The sequence below is a fragment of the Humulus lupulus genome, chromosome 5 (assembly GCF_963169125.1).
Source record: "Humulus lupulus chromosome 5, drHumLupu1.1, whole genome shotgun sequence".
Lineage (NCBI taxonomy): Eukaryota > Viridiplantae > Streptophyta > Magnoliopsida > Rosales > Cannabaceae > Humulus > Humulus lupulus.
Window position 1 is genome coordinate 11,426,703 of NC_084797.1, and position 13,891 is coordinate 11,440,593.

Consider the following 13,891-nt stretch of genomic DNA (forward strand, 5'->3'; position numbering starts at 1 on the left):
AGCTTGTGTTTTTAGGGAGGATTGTTGGAATTTATGGAGGTTTTAGGGGGTTGTCTTGGGTTATGATGAGGGAGAGTTTTGAGTGTTGTTTAGGGGTTTAAATGGGTGTTTGAGAGAGGTTTGGGTGGTGTTTAAGTTGGGTTTGAAGGGTTGGTTCTAAGTGAAACCGTAGAGGAAGAAAAACAGGGGTTTTGGCTGAACTGGGCGTTGCGCCGCGACATGGCCAGGGTGAGCCGCGGCCCTTGGTGAAGGCTGGGTTTAGGCGCCTCTGTTTGAGGGGCGGGCCGCGGCATGGCCAAGGAGGGCCGCGGCCCTTAAGGCATTTTTAGCCAAAGTGAGCCTTTAAGCATGGGGATTCAAGCCTAGGGCCTCGGGATTGAACCTACTACCCGGTTGAGTAGTGTTTGAGGTCCCGGAGGTTAGGTTTTGGTTTGGGAACCCTTTATTATTCATTTTATTGATGGAATCCCATAATTTGGTTATGACCAGGTAACCGCTAAAGGACCAAAAAGTCGATCGTTCTCAGGGTCACTCTTTTATTTGTTCTTACTCGAACCGGAGGTAAGAAAACTGCACCCCAAGTGTGACATGCATGGATGTTTGTGAGGCATGTTGGTTATGTAATATGGACATGGTTTGAACATGGAATGCTTAGCACATGTTGTTCATTTGAGCATAGCACTGACTAATTAGTCAGGTTTGGCAAAGGGGCTAGTATCAACTGTGAAGCTGTGACTGTTAGTCAGGTTCGGCAGTGGTACTGGGCACTGGTCACGTTGCACTGACTTGTCAGTCAGAATTGGCAAAGGTGTTAGTGTCAGCTGTGAAGTTGTGACTTATTAGTCAAGTTCGGCGGTGATACTGGACACTGGTCACTTAGCGCTGACTTATTAGTCAAGGATGGACTTAGCGTGGTTCACGCAAGCCAATGGGGATTAGATCTAATCGATTATTAGCATTGAATGACTCAAGGAGCATTAATGCCTGACCGACCCTGAGGGTCGATGAACAAACGGAGCTTGGAGGCTGGTGGCTTACCTAGCAGCCACCCTCCCGCTAGAAAAGAGAGCCTGGAGGCTAGTGGCTTACCTAGCAGCCACTCTCCCGCTAAAGTCATGTGATGTTCACTTGTTTGTTGAAAGCTTTATGTTCAGTATGGTTATAATGATAATCATTTGATAATGTTTTGAAGAGTATTATGTTTTCTTGCTGGGCCTTGGCTCATGGGTGCTATGTGGTGCAGGTAAAGGGAAAGAAAAGCTCACCTAGCCTTGAGTGGAGAGCTGATGTGGTGGTGTGTACATATGCAGCCGCTTGACTGCCACGGTCATGGTGTTCTCAGAGGAACTAGGGGGTTTACCCTATTTTTGCCGCTTAGGTCGGCGGGATTGTAAATTTAAAACTGTAATGACCATTTTGTACTGAGAACCACTTGTAAATGTTTTGTTTAGCTCTGCAGAGCAGTTTGTAATAAAATCTCCATTTTCTTTTTATTGGTTTTACACCTTAACCTGTTAATTACACTTAGAGCACGTTTTTGACCAAAGGACTCGGGTAACGAGTCAAATTTCCGGTCCACCGTTCACCGTAACTGTTCTGGGGTAGCCAGGGCGTTACAATTTTACCCTTGGGAGTATTTAGGCAGCCTTAAGTGACCTAGGGGCAAAAGGGTCTTTTCACCATGTGATATGTTTAAAGCCATTGAAGGCTGTAGAAACTTGAAGAAAACAAAGCATAGAAAATTTCCTCCTGTACCTATTTTCTCTTCCTTTTCCTTTGTGATTTTTGAGCTTAACTTGAGGATTCAAGCTTGGGAAGTAAGTCTTGAGGGCTTGGGATTGTGTTCCTATAACGCCCTAAACTCCAGGGACCGTTACGGTGCGCATTAAAAACAATGCTAAACTCTGTAATCGAGTCATTTGGCCATAAACGTGTAACTAAGTATGATTACCGGTTTAGGGATTAAATTTTTTTGTTAAGATATAACGTTTCATTAGAACGTTTACTATATACATTGGGATCCCAAAAGTATAATTTAAAGGTCTTTTACAAGAAAATATTTACAACCAGCCGATCTAAGCAGAAAACAGGGTTTAACCCTAGTTCCTTTTTCAACCTTCGACCGTGGCAGTCGAGCAGCCGCATATGTACACGTTGTCACCTAAGCTCTCCAACTCAAGGATGGTCCAACTTTCTTTTGCCTTTACCTGCACCACATAGCATCCGTGAGCCGAAGCCCAGCAAGAAAACTCAATATGCTCATGAATAGTAATAACATGTCATCAAATCATAATGTGCATGCCTAGCAATAATAGCTTTCATCATGCATGCAAATAAGTTCAAATAAATGATTATGGGGTCCTGCAACTGAATAGATGACTAGTGAGTCAATCTCTGGGGACCTGCTTCTTGAATAAATGACTAGTAAGTCAATCTCAGAGTGGGTGAATAATGAGTCACACCCTGCATATGTGACTAATGAGTCACACTCTGTATAGAAGACTAATGAGTCTCACTCTGTATAGGTGACTAATGAGTCACACTCTGTATAGATGACTAATGAGTCAATCTCTGTCTAGGTGACTAATGAGTCACACTTTGTATAGAAGACTAATGAGTCTCACTTTGTATAGGTGACTAATGAGTCACACTCTGTATAGATGACTAATGAGTCAATCTCTGTGTGGATGACTAATGAGTCATTGTAACACCCTGGATAGCCAAGACCGTTACACTGTGTGTTTATAAAAGTGCTAGACTTGCTAATCAAGTCATTTAATTAAAAATGTGTTGTTGAAACTATAGCGGAGCTAAGGTTAAAAGATTTTGGTCTTAAAAGTCACATTTCTTATAAATAATATTTCCTGTTAGTATGGGATCCCAAAATAGTAGCAGGTTCAAAACCATTTACAAAAGATTCATAATTTAAGTACAAGTTAGCCATACTAAGGCAAAATAAACAGTTCAGCGATCCCTGCCCTGATCCACTCCTTGGCCAAAGCAACCGAACAGCTGGCTATGCACGTTCAGCCCTGCAGCTCTCCCTCTCAGGATTGGTCTAACTTGCCTTTGCCTTTACCTGTACCACGTAGCACCCGTGAGCCAAGGTCCCGCAAGAAAACACAACAACAGTGCATAAGCAATCAACAGCCAGTTCAATATCTCATATAGCATAAATATGTTCACAACCACATAAATATTCAGAATAACCAAGTATTCAGCATACTAAGCATATCAACACATATCATATTTCAATTTGCAAATGATAACTAGGGTTAGCGCCCTCAGGCCGCACCCTCCGTTATCCCACTGACTCCGGCCCGCTTAAACCGAGCTCAGTGAATAATAAGTTGTCCTCGGCTACCAGTGGCCAAGCCGTGCCCTGTGCGCAAATATTGAATACGACACCCTTAGGCCGCTATCACATGTCCCATGGCGTGATACCATCATTGAAATTATACAAATATTGGGAGCTCTTAGTCCCATCTCAAACATATAACCGGGTGCAGTTTTCTTACCTTTAGATTCACTAGCTTTGATCACTTGACTCCTTGAGCACGATCCCTTTTGAGCCCTAGCGCTCACCTAATCATAATCATAGATCAAAGTCATCATCAATCCTCAAGTCCATAACCTAGCCTCGGGACCAATCCCAAGCCCTCGGGAAGTCCTAATTCCACCAAACAGGGTGGTGGAACCGAACCCCGAACCATTGGTCAAAAACCCTTGTAAATAACCCTAAAATCCCTTTCTGGAAATAGGGTAGCGCTACAACGCTCAAAAGAGGGCGCTACAGCGCTACAAGTAGTACCAAAATCCCCCAGAAAGCATGGCCTAGCGCTACAACGCCCAAAGGCTAGCGCTGTAGCGCTAGTCACAGACAGCCAATACCTCAATTTCCCTTCCTGCGATTTCCCCAAGCCAAACTCAACCAAAACTTCTCCAAACCTTCACCAAACTTGAAAACAAGCTTATTAACACACTTCACTCATCCCAAGCACCCCAAATACTCAAAACCCAATCACATGCATCCCTAATCCCAAAATTCACCATAGCCACTTCTAGACTTCAAAACTCAGCAGAAACCAAACAAAACACCAAAGTTTAAAGCTCATAATGTATACCTTTGATGGAAATTCGACTTCAAGTAGCCTCTAGATCTCTTTAGCTTGCTCTTCCTCAGCTCTTGGCTCCAACTTCCCTAGAATTCCCCATCAACTCAGCTTAGATACCTTAGTTAAAAACCAAAACCAGAACTGAAGGAACTACAAAGTTTTACCTCAAGTGATGGTGTGTTCTTGCTAAGCTCTTCCAACTCCTCAAGCCTAGTTCAGGATTCCTGTTGCTCAGCCTAACCTAACTCCCCTCTGAGTTTTGCTCCAAGAAAATGCCCAGAAATGGTGAAGGAGATCACCAACCAACTCCTAGGAAAACAACTCTGTTTTCTTCCCTTTCCTTTCCTTTCTTTTCCTTCTTTTCTTTCTTTCCACAGCCTTCTACCTTTCTCTACAATTCCCACCAAGTATAAAGCCTTAACATACTTATCTCTGAGAATCCAATTGACCAAAATGCCCTCCCTATTAATTCTAAACCATTTAATCCACTTAGGGGCATTTTAGTCATTTTACCCAATTCCCGCTAATTCCTCAAGTGTCTCTAATATTTTCCGCTTACCTCCAGATACCTAATTAATCACCAATTATATTTCTCGGTGTCAAAATAAACTCCAATATACTCATTAAATTCCCATTTATACCCCCAGGCTCACCCCGAGCCGGGTATAAATCCCCGCCATGACTTTTTCGCTATTCTGCTCACTAGGATCGTCTCGAGTCATAGATCACAGATATATCCACATAATAATGTGGTCTCAACAATTATCGCACATATATACAGTTATGCCTGCAACGAGCCAAAATTACGATTATGCCCTTCTAACCTAATTAGGGCCTACATGCATCCTAATACACATAGTCATGCATCTCAAATATTCAAATAGTCATATAACATGCTTTAAATCTTTAATCATGCATTTTACTCATTAAAATCACACATAATTCCCATTATGCCTTCCAGGCACACTAATCAAGGCCCTTAAGCTTTATTAGCGAATTTGGGTCGTTACAGTCATACCCTGTATAGGTGACTAATGAGTCACACTCTGTATTAGTGACTAATGAGTCACACTTTGGAGGTCCCATACCCTCCTAGCCATATGACATGTAGGTCACCTTAGCCGTTCTGGCTCTGGCTCTAAATAACTAACCCTTAGACTAGACAAGCGCTTTTTAATTTTCATCAAATTTGAGGTCGGTCCAGCATTAATGCTCATTTGAGTCATTCAATGCAGATGTCGATTAGATCTAATCTTTTATCAGCTTGCGTTGACACGCTAAGGCCATACTTGACTTATGAGTCAATCCCATGTGACTAGTGCTTAGTACCACTGCCGAACTTGACTAATGAGTCACAACTTCACAGTTGATACTGACACAATTGCCAATCCCTGACTAATAAGTCAGTGCTTCCTCATTTAGGTAATACAAACAGACATATATCATATGTCAAATATTCAGATATAAGGCATTTGGCATGCTCATTCAGTAATCAGAAGCATAATTATAATCATGCACAGTTACGGAGACTCAAGCTCTGATCAATCTCATAATCAACATTCATGACATGCCCTAATCTCATGTATCTTATGCATTTTCAATGCAATCAATGTCCACATATAGAGCACTCAACATTCTTCACGAATAACCATGCATGTCACATATGGGGTGCAGTTTTCTTACCTCTATTTCGAGTGAGAAACAATAATTGAACGACCCTTGAGAACGATCGACCCCTTTTTAATCCTTTAGCGGTCACCTATTCATAACCAAATACAATCTCCAATTAATGAAAATCTGTTAGGAGTGTGTCCTAAAAGCATACAAAGACATTTGTTTTCTCTGTGAATAAATAAATACAATGGTTTAATTATTATTGTTATATTTAGATTGTTAAATTATTATTTGAATAATTTTGTGAATATCAGAAAAATTTCATATTCATTATTGAGGATGTGATCTTGTATTAGTACGAGAGAATTAAGATCACATGAATGAATAAAAATAGTCAACAACAACAAATTAAAGTTATGGGATTATTTAATTGGAGTTGTAAGTACGGTTTACTGAGTATCATAATTATACAAATAATCTAGATTCGGATTATTGATGTGGAAAGACATCTCGGTAAATGTGCTTTATATAATATGATTATATATGACATGGACCGATATGAATTAAAGTCTTTATCCAAAAACCATTTAATAATAAAGACTTGTAATTCATATCATAACTGATGATCATTTATAGATCAACCTAAATCCTGAGTGTTCATGAACTCCTGTTCATGTTTATTAAATCTTTTGATTCATTCGTTAAGGTCTCTTCAAAGAATGAGGCTAATGACTTTTGTTTTGGAGATTTAATATCATGGATGGCTGGGAACATGTATCAACAATACGGAATCTAATCTTTTTGTTTTTTCTTTTAAAAAATATGTTTATTTATATTTTCAAATAAAAGTTTTCATTATTAATAACAAAAATATTTATTAACAATCTAACTCATGAAATATTATTTTTAATTTTGTTTCTTTATTTTTTAAAAATAAAAATATATTTGGTAACTATTTTTGTTTTTTGTTTTTAAAAACAAAAAATAATAAATGTGTTTGATAATTTTTATTTTTATTTTTTGTTTAATAATACAAAATGAGTTGTTAATTTGAAGAATTTAAGAAAAAAAATAAACGAAAAATTTGAAAACGGTTTAAAAAAAATTTGAAAGTGAAAATTTTTTATTTTCAAAATTTAAAGAATTTTAATTAAATTTTTTTAAAATAATAAATAAAAATAGAGTTACCAAACACAATTTTATGTTTAATTGTCAAATTTTTAATTAATTAAATAAAAAAATTATTTTTTAAGTGTTACCAAACAACACCTTATTTTTACACAAAATTTTTAGTTTTTGAATGATATTCTGGTTTCAAATAAGATTATTAACTAGTCTTAAAAATTTTAGTTATGGTTTCGAAAAAATTATTAACCGGTAATTAATTTTGAAGAGACTAACTAATTATTGGCTTTGTAATTAGTTTTTTTTTAAAATTGTTGATCAAGTGACTAGTTTCAAAGAGACTTAGAAAGTACTTAATAACTAATTATGTTTTTTATATATATAAAATAGTTTCTATAAATAATTAATGATATGTTTTGTCAAAAAAATTAAAGATACGAAACTTTCATATTTTTTATTAAGATGAACTATTTTTCTCATTTTTTTTATAAAGTCCAAAAAGATATTCCGAAAATGGAGAGCAATATCATAAGCATGAAAAAATAGGATCTCTCCCCAGTGAATTAAATCTAGAAAGGGAAAAAAAACAAAAGCAAAGGGAGGATAAAATGAGTTGCTTATAAAATTTTCATTTTCTTTCAATAAACATGTATTTGTATAATTATTTATTAAGATTTAACAATTTATGTATAATACTAGATACAAACAACGTGCAATATGCACGTTTGCTTAGTTTTATTTATAAAATTTATTAATTATTTTTATTAAATTTATATTAATGTCATATAAATTTTAAATAAATATCCTATTTTAATTAAATAGTTTATTTATTTTTGTTTAAGCTTATGTTTGTTTTAATTTTTGAATTTGGGAGTGACAATATGAGATTATATATTATATGTTTAATGTAATATTAAATATTATACGTAAATTTTAAATTTAAGTTTCTTGCTATTTTTTTTAAAGTAATTTGTTCCTAATTGACAGTAGATTATATTATATGTTTAATATGATATTATTCTAATAAGTGAGTTTAAGTTTAATTTAATTATATTTTATTTAAGTTATAAAACGTATGATTTTATTATTTTTAAATAATTATCATTGTAAAATATCTTATTTTAATTTATTTAATTATTTATTATTTTTAAATAATTATCATTGTAAAATATCTCAAAAATATCATATTTTAATTTTTTTTAATTATTTATTTAAGTTTAAGTGTTTACAAACTACCGTTAAATATAAGAATATTCTATTAAATATAAGAATATTCCGTTAAAGTTAACGGAAAAAAATAAAAAGCCGTTAAAACCAATAATTTCCGTTATCTACACACTTATTATATAGAAGATGTTATACCCAGATTTCGAGCCATAGTGAATGTGACCTCGAAAGCTGAGTTCGCAACAAATGGTCTCGCAAGGATTGGGTATGCTCCAGGATGGCATATCGAGTCTGCAAAGTACGATATATGATCTCGAATGTGGTGACCTCGAAATGATCTCGATCTCGAAAGGTAGCTCTGAGAACACCCTCATCTTCAGGAACAACTTCGGAGCAGGGGTCTTGAGCTCGATGTACTATCTCGAAAGCAATGTTAGCTCGGGAGATGTCAGTGGCTCGCACAATGACGTGAAACCTGAGATGCTAAAGCCTTGGAGATACACTATAACCACCTTGAATATCTACAAGTATTGTAAACATGAGATGTAATCCTCATTTATTGATGTAAATCCCCAAGAATCGTGGGATATTATTTAGTCAGTTATGCATTTCCTGGTCTTCAGGGACGTTTCCTTTTTTATCTGATTAAAGGCATTTAAAGTCATTTATTTTATTCACAAAAGAGTAACTACCCAAAATATGTGGGATAGTATTCTGCATCCTTCTCTATAAATAGAGAAGCCATGCACCATTGTAATGGACCGAAATTCTGATCCTTGAGAGAAAACTCTGGAGAATTCATGCTAAAGAATTTTTCAGAGATAATCTTAAGATTAATAACAGAGACTCGTGCACTAGGCAGATTTAACTGCTGAACCACGTAAAAAACCGTGTGCTTGATTTGTTTGTTTCGGTTGGCCATCGTTATTCATTGTTTTTGTGCTCTTCTTTTATCTGTTGACGAAAAACGGCGTCAACAGAAGAGATATACACATTTATATCAATATCAATCTTTTGCATCCCTATATTAGTTTTAGGTATGTTGTTCCTCTCTTTCCTGTTCATTCAACTTTTTATCTGACTTTTTAGTTATTCAAATTACAACATTTTTTTAGTTAGATATTGATTTGTTATTTTTTAGTTAGATATTGATTATTGACAATATATTTTGTTGAACAAAAAAAAAATAATAATATATATTATTATAAAAAAAATGATATCGGTCAAATTAGTGGAGATGAATATCTCCACTTTTCTCTGCAACTTCTCATATTCCACTCTCACCACTCTTCACATAAAGTAAAATAGAGTCTAAAAGGGAAAATAAATCAAACACAAGAGGAAGGGAAGAGAGAAGAAAAAAAAAACTCTGACAAAACGCCTCCCAAAAGCTTTATGGCTTACAGGACCCTAGATGAGAATGTGCAAGTTCGTTTAGCTGAGCTCGAGACATTAGATGAAAAACGACTTGATGTCCAACAAAATCTCGAAATATACCAGACACAAGTAGCTGGGGCATTCAACAAGAAAGTTAAATTCAGATGCTTTTCAGTTGGCGATTTGGTACTGACTATAAAAAGACTTGTTGTTATAACTAGAATGATGAAAGACAAATTTGAAGCTAAATGGGAAGGGCCATATGTTGTTACTAAGGTATTCTTAAGAGGAGCATATGAACTTTCTGATTCAGAAGGCCGACGCATCTACCCATGTGTAAACGAAAAGTTCATCAAGAAGTTTTACACTTAAACAAAAAGGTTTTCACCTAATGTGTAGATCGCACACTTAAAAAAAGGGTGTGCAATGAACTACGAAAGGCTTGATCCCACTTTGGGTACGTAGGCAATCTAGTTTATAACTAGGCCTGACCACAAAAATAAAACAACTCATATTCCCCTTCAAAAAAAAAAGGAACTACGAAAGGCTTGATCCCACTCTGGGTACGTAGGCAATCTAAAATGAAATATGTTATTAATTTAGATGCAGCCGCAAAATCAAAACAAAACAATTTCTCCACACAACGGAGTTAAGATTCAAAAAAATCCAAATGACAAAACTACCATCAGTTTCTAATGGTGACAAAAAAAAATGATACTAAAAGTTTTGAAACTAAACAAAAACAATTGATGAGATCTTTAGTCTATCTTGAGGAATGAGGTTAAAGAATTGTGGATCTTCTGAACTTCTTCTTCACGAGCTTCGATTGCAGCTTTAGCTCTTTCGACTTCATAGATTTTTTCCACACCAGCTTCAAGCTTTGATTACTTTATCCTCTCATCAATCTGTTGATGTTGCTATAATGAGTCTTCAAGATTAGAAAGATCTTTTTCGGCTGATGCTTTTTCAGTCTCATATTCAGTTCGTCTTTGTTGTAACGCCAATTCCGCTGCGATAATTCTTGCCTCCTCGATCTTAAGATTTGTCAAAACTTGTTTCTTGTACGACATAGATATAGATAGTCTATCCATGGTAGCCAAATTTTATTCACCGCGATTAATTATATCATGGATGAGAGATATATCAATATCTATGGCACTTTCAACTACTTGTGAAGCAACTGCAGATTTTTCTTTAAGAGCAAATGAATCATTGACAGAACTAATGAACCATGCAATCACTGGAGTTTCAACATTCATCATCCTACAAACAACATCCAGTAAGTCGAGCTTCTTAATTGCTTCAGCACGACATTCCAAAATGTATTTTGTTGGTTGAGAAAGAGATAATAAATTAAATATGTCATTCATGATGCCAATTACGAACTCCTTGGTGTATTTGAGGTGGTAATTGCTAAAACAGACAATATTCTCTCGAGACAACATTTCATCAGAAAATTCAACATTAACATAGTCATCAAACTTATCAAAATCAACAAGCTCATCTACTCTTGAACTAGAGGCATCAATACAAATGTCAAGGGGTGCATTAATTGAATCATGTGTAATTGGAAAAGCTATATTTTTATCTCGATTAATTTCAAGGGTTTTCGTACGCTTTTTCCTTTTGAAATTTACTTTTGAGGTATCATCACTATCTGACCCAACATCGACATAGTTTGCATAAGAAAATTCAGTATCATTTGGAGTACACTTTATAAAGACTTCATCAAGAGTTGAATAAATCTCTCGAATGTCCTTAATGATATATTTAGGATCCTCTTCTTCATAAGGTTGCTTCAAGAGCTCTAAATGAAGATTCTAGACAGATCTCCCTAAGAAAGGCATACAAGTCTTTGCCCACCAACGACAATACCACCACTTACACTGACCCATACGAGTCATACTAGGCCCGGGCTTTCATATCAATGAATACCAGTATTTCTCCTTAAAAGCAAGGCCCGAGCTTCAGCAATGCCAGCTATCCCACATTGTGTTCTATGAGAAAAACTATAACGGAGTTCATTTAAGGGCACACCTTGATCAAAACCAAATTGGCGAGCAAATCTATTGGGAAAGTATGGCTCAACATACAATTATTTACCTACTCTCACAGGTAACATAGAAGAACGCATAGAAACCAACATCTCAAATCTATCATCATATAGGTCTTCATTGTCCATACAATCAAAATCTTCTTCAGCAGGGAAAGAATATGGTCGGTGAATGACATAATCTTCTTCTCTTAAAATACGGCGGGCTGCATTAAGACTTTGATTCTCAACTGGTACCCCAACATATTTTCTTAAAAAAGGAAAATCAATAGAGGAGCTCCAATTGCTATATAGGTCACGAAAATGTTCAGCCAACTAGCCTAATACATAATGTATAGGCAAGAAACTTTGGCCTTGACCTTGCACATGTGTAGCTACAATATTTAAACCATGATAAATATATCCTAAAATAGAAGGTGCAAGTGAAACTCTGACCCCTTGTGCCATTGATGAAGCCATATAAAATGTTTCAGGCCTTACATCATATCCTTGATAAGGAAAAACAAACCAACTTAACCAGAAAGATATGAAAGCTGCAAGAATACACTCCTTGGATGTATTTAAAGGAAGAGAGCGTACATAAATTTGTTTGTCATCTTTCCTTTTTAAAGTTTTCTTTGAGGGTTTGGAGGTTGAAGCTCCCTTAATACCTTCAAAAATATTTTTCCCTCTGTAAAAATATTCGACCCACTGCTGCTAAGTTACTTTTGTACCGCTCAAATGGTCACAAATTTGAGCACGAGTCCTTAAAAGTTCCACAACAATAGGGCTACGCATAGGCCCTTGCATCAATTTAGCATTTAAAGGAATAAATTCCTTATAAGGAATCCCCAAATTTGGTAAGCCACCAATGAAATTCAATTCATATACAGAAAGGCCCATTTCACCGCTGCTATGGTGAAAGGTATTAGCTAAAGCCCCCCAAGTTCCGTAAAATCTCGCCATATGTTATTCTCAATTAAAAAAGGGAACCTAGATACAGTTATGGCACCATAAATCCCTACATCAGTCAAAGTACCACGATGAAGACGTAAACTTGTTTCTGTCCATTCCATAAGATAAGAAAAAAAATTGAGCTATCCCTCTAAAGGAAAAGTTACCACGGGTTTTCTTCTCCAATAAGATGCGGTGAAGGCTAGGAAAAAACTCACTGGTAACCTTATGAGTAGTATCACCATCATCTCTGTTATCAACCAACTCAAGAACCTTAGCCTTGAAAATAGGACCATAATGTCGCATATGTTGGATGGCTTCTTGATCATTCGAATAGTGATATCGCAAATCACCATAACTAACATCTTCAATTTTGGACAAGGAAACAAGGTCATGTGGAGTCAGTGAAACCCGAATTTCTTTCAATGGTATAGAACGTTGATAAGATGGCCCAATCTTAATTTCAAATCTTGTTTCATTAGGAGCCCACTGAGAATGGAGAGTACCAAAGGCAAACATTTCAGGATAACTCTCTCACTATATAAAAAAAATATATTATTAGTGAAAAAAAAACTCAAGCATGCACATGTACATAAATGACATGCACATGCTTGAGGGGGCATCTGTTGAACGAAAAAAAAAATATAAAATAAAAATATAAAAATATATATTGTTATAAAAAGTGGTATCAGTCAAATTAGTGAAGATGAATATCTCCACTTTTCTCTCCCCCTTCCCACATTCCACTCTCCCATATCCCACTCTCACCACTCTTCACATAACGTAAAATAGAGTCTATAAAAGGGGAAATAAATCAGACACAAGAGGAAGGGAAGAGAGAGAAGAAGAACAAAACTCTGACAAAAATTCTGAGAGAGATTATGATATAAAATAAAAAAGAGAAATTGTAATGCCCCAAAATCCCTAATGAGGTTTAATGGTTGGATTAGTAGGTCGGGACGGTCATAATTGATTGATTATTCCATTAAATAATTATATGCATGATTTTGTGAATTATATTATTAGATGATGATAAATGCATGCATATGGGTCCACTTTTCATTATAAAGGGTATTTTGGTTATTTGGCTCGTTGAAGGCATATGTGTATATTTTCATGCATGTTGGTGAATTATGATTGAGGCCACATTATTATATGGATATGTTCGAGCTTTTGAGCATGAGACGATCTTAGAATGCAAATTAGCAGTTTGGTCATAATAGGGTTATTTACCGGGCTCGGGGTGAGTCCGGGGGTAATTTAATAATTAGAACATTACAAGGAATTAAAGGGTAATGGGATATGATTTATTATCATTTGAGAATATATGGAATAATGGGAATTGGAAGACGTTAATTATAATAAACGAGATAGGCGGGAAATGACGATTTTACCCTTGTTAGCCTTAAGAGAGAATTTAATGACCTAGGGGCATTTTGGTCTTTTGACCTAAGGTTAGATATCAACTAGAAAGTTGTAGAAAGTTTAAGCAAAAACAGAGCAACTG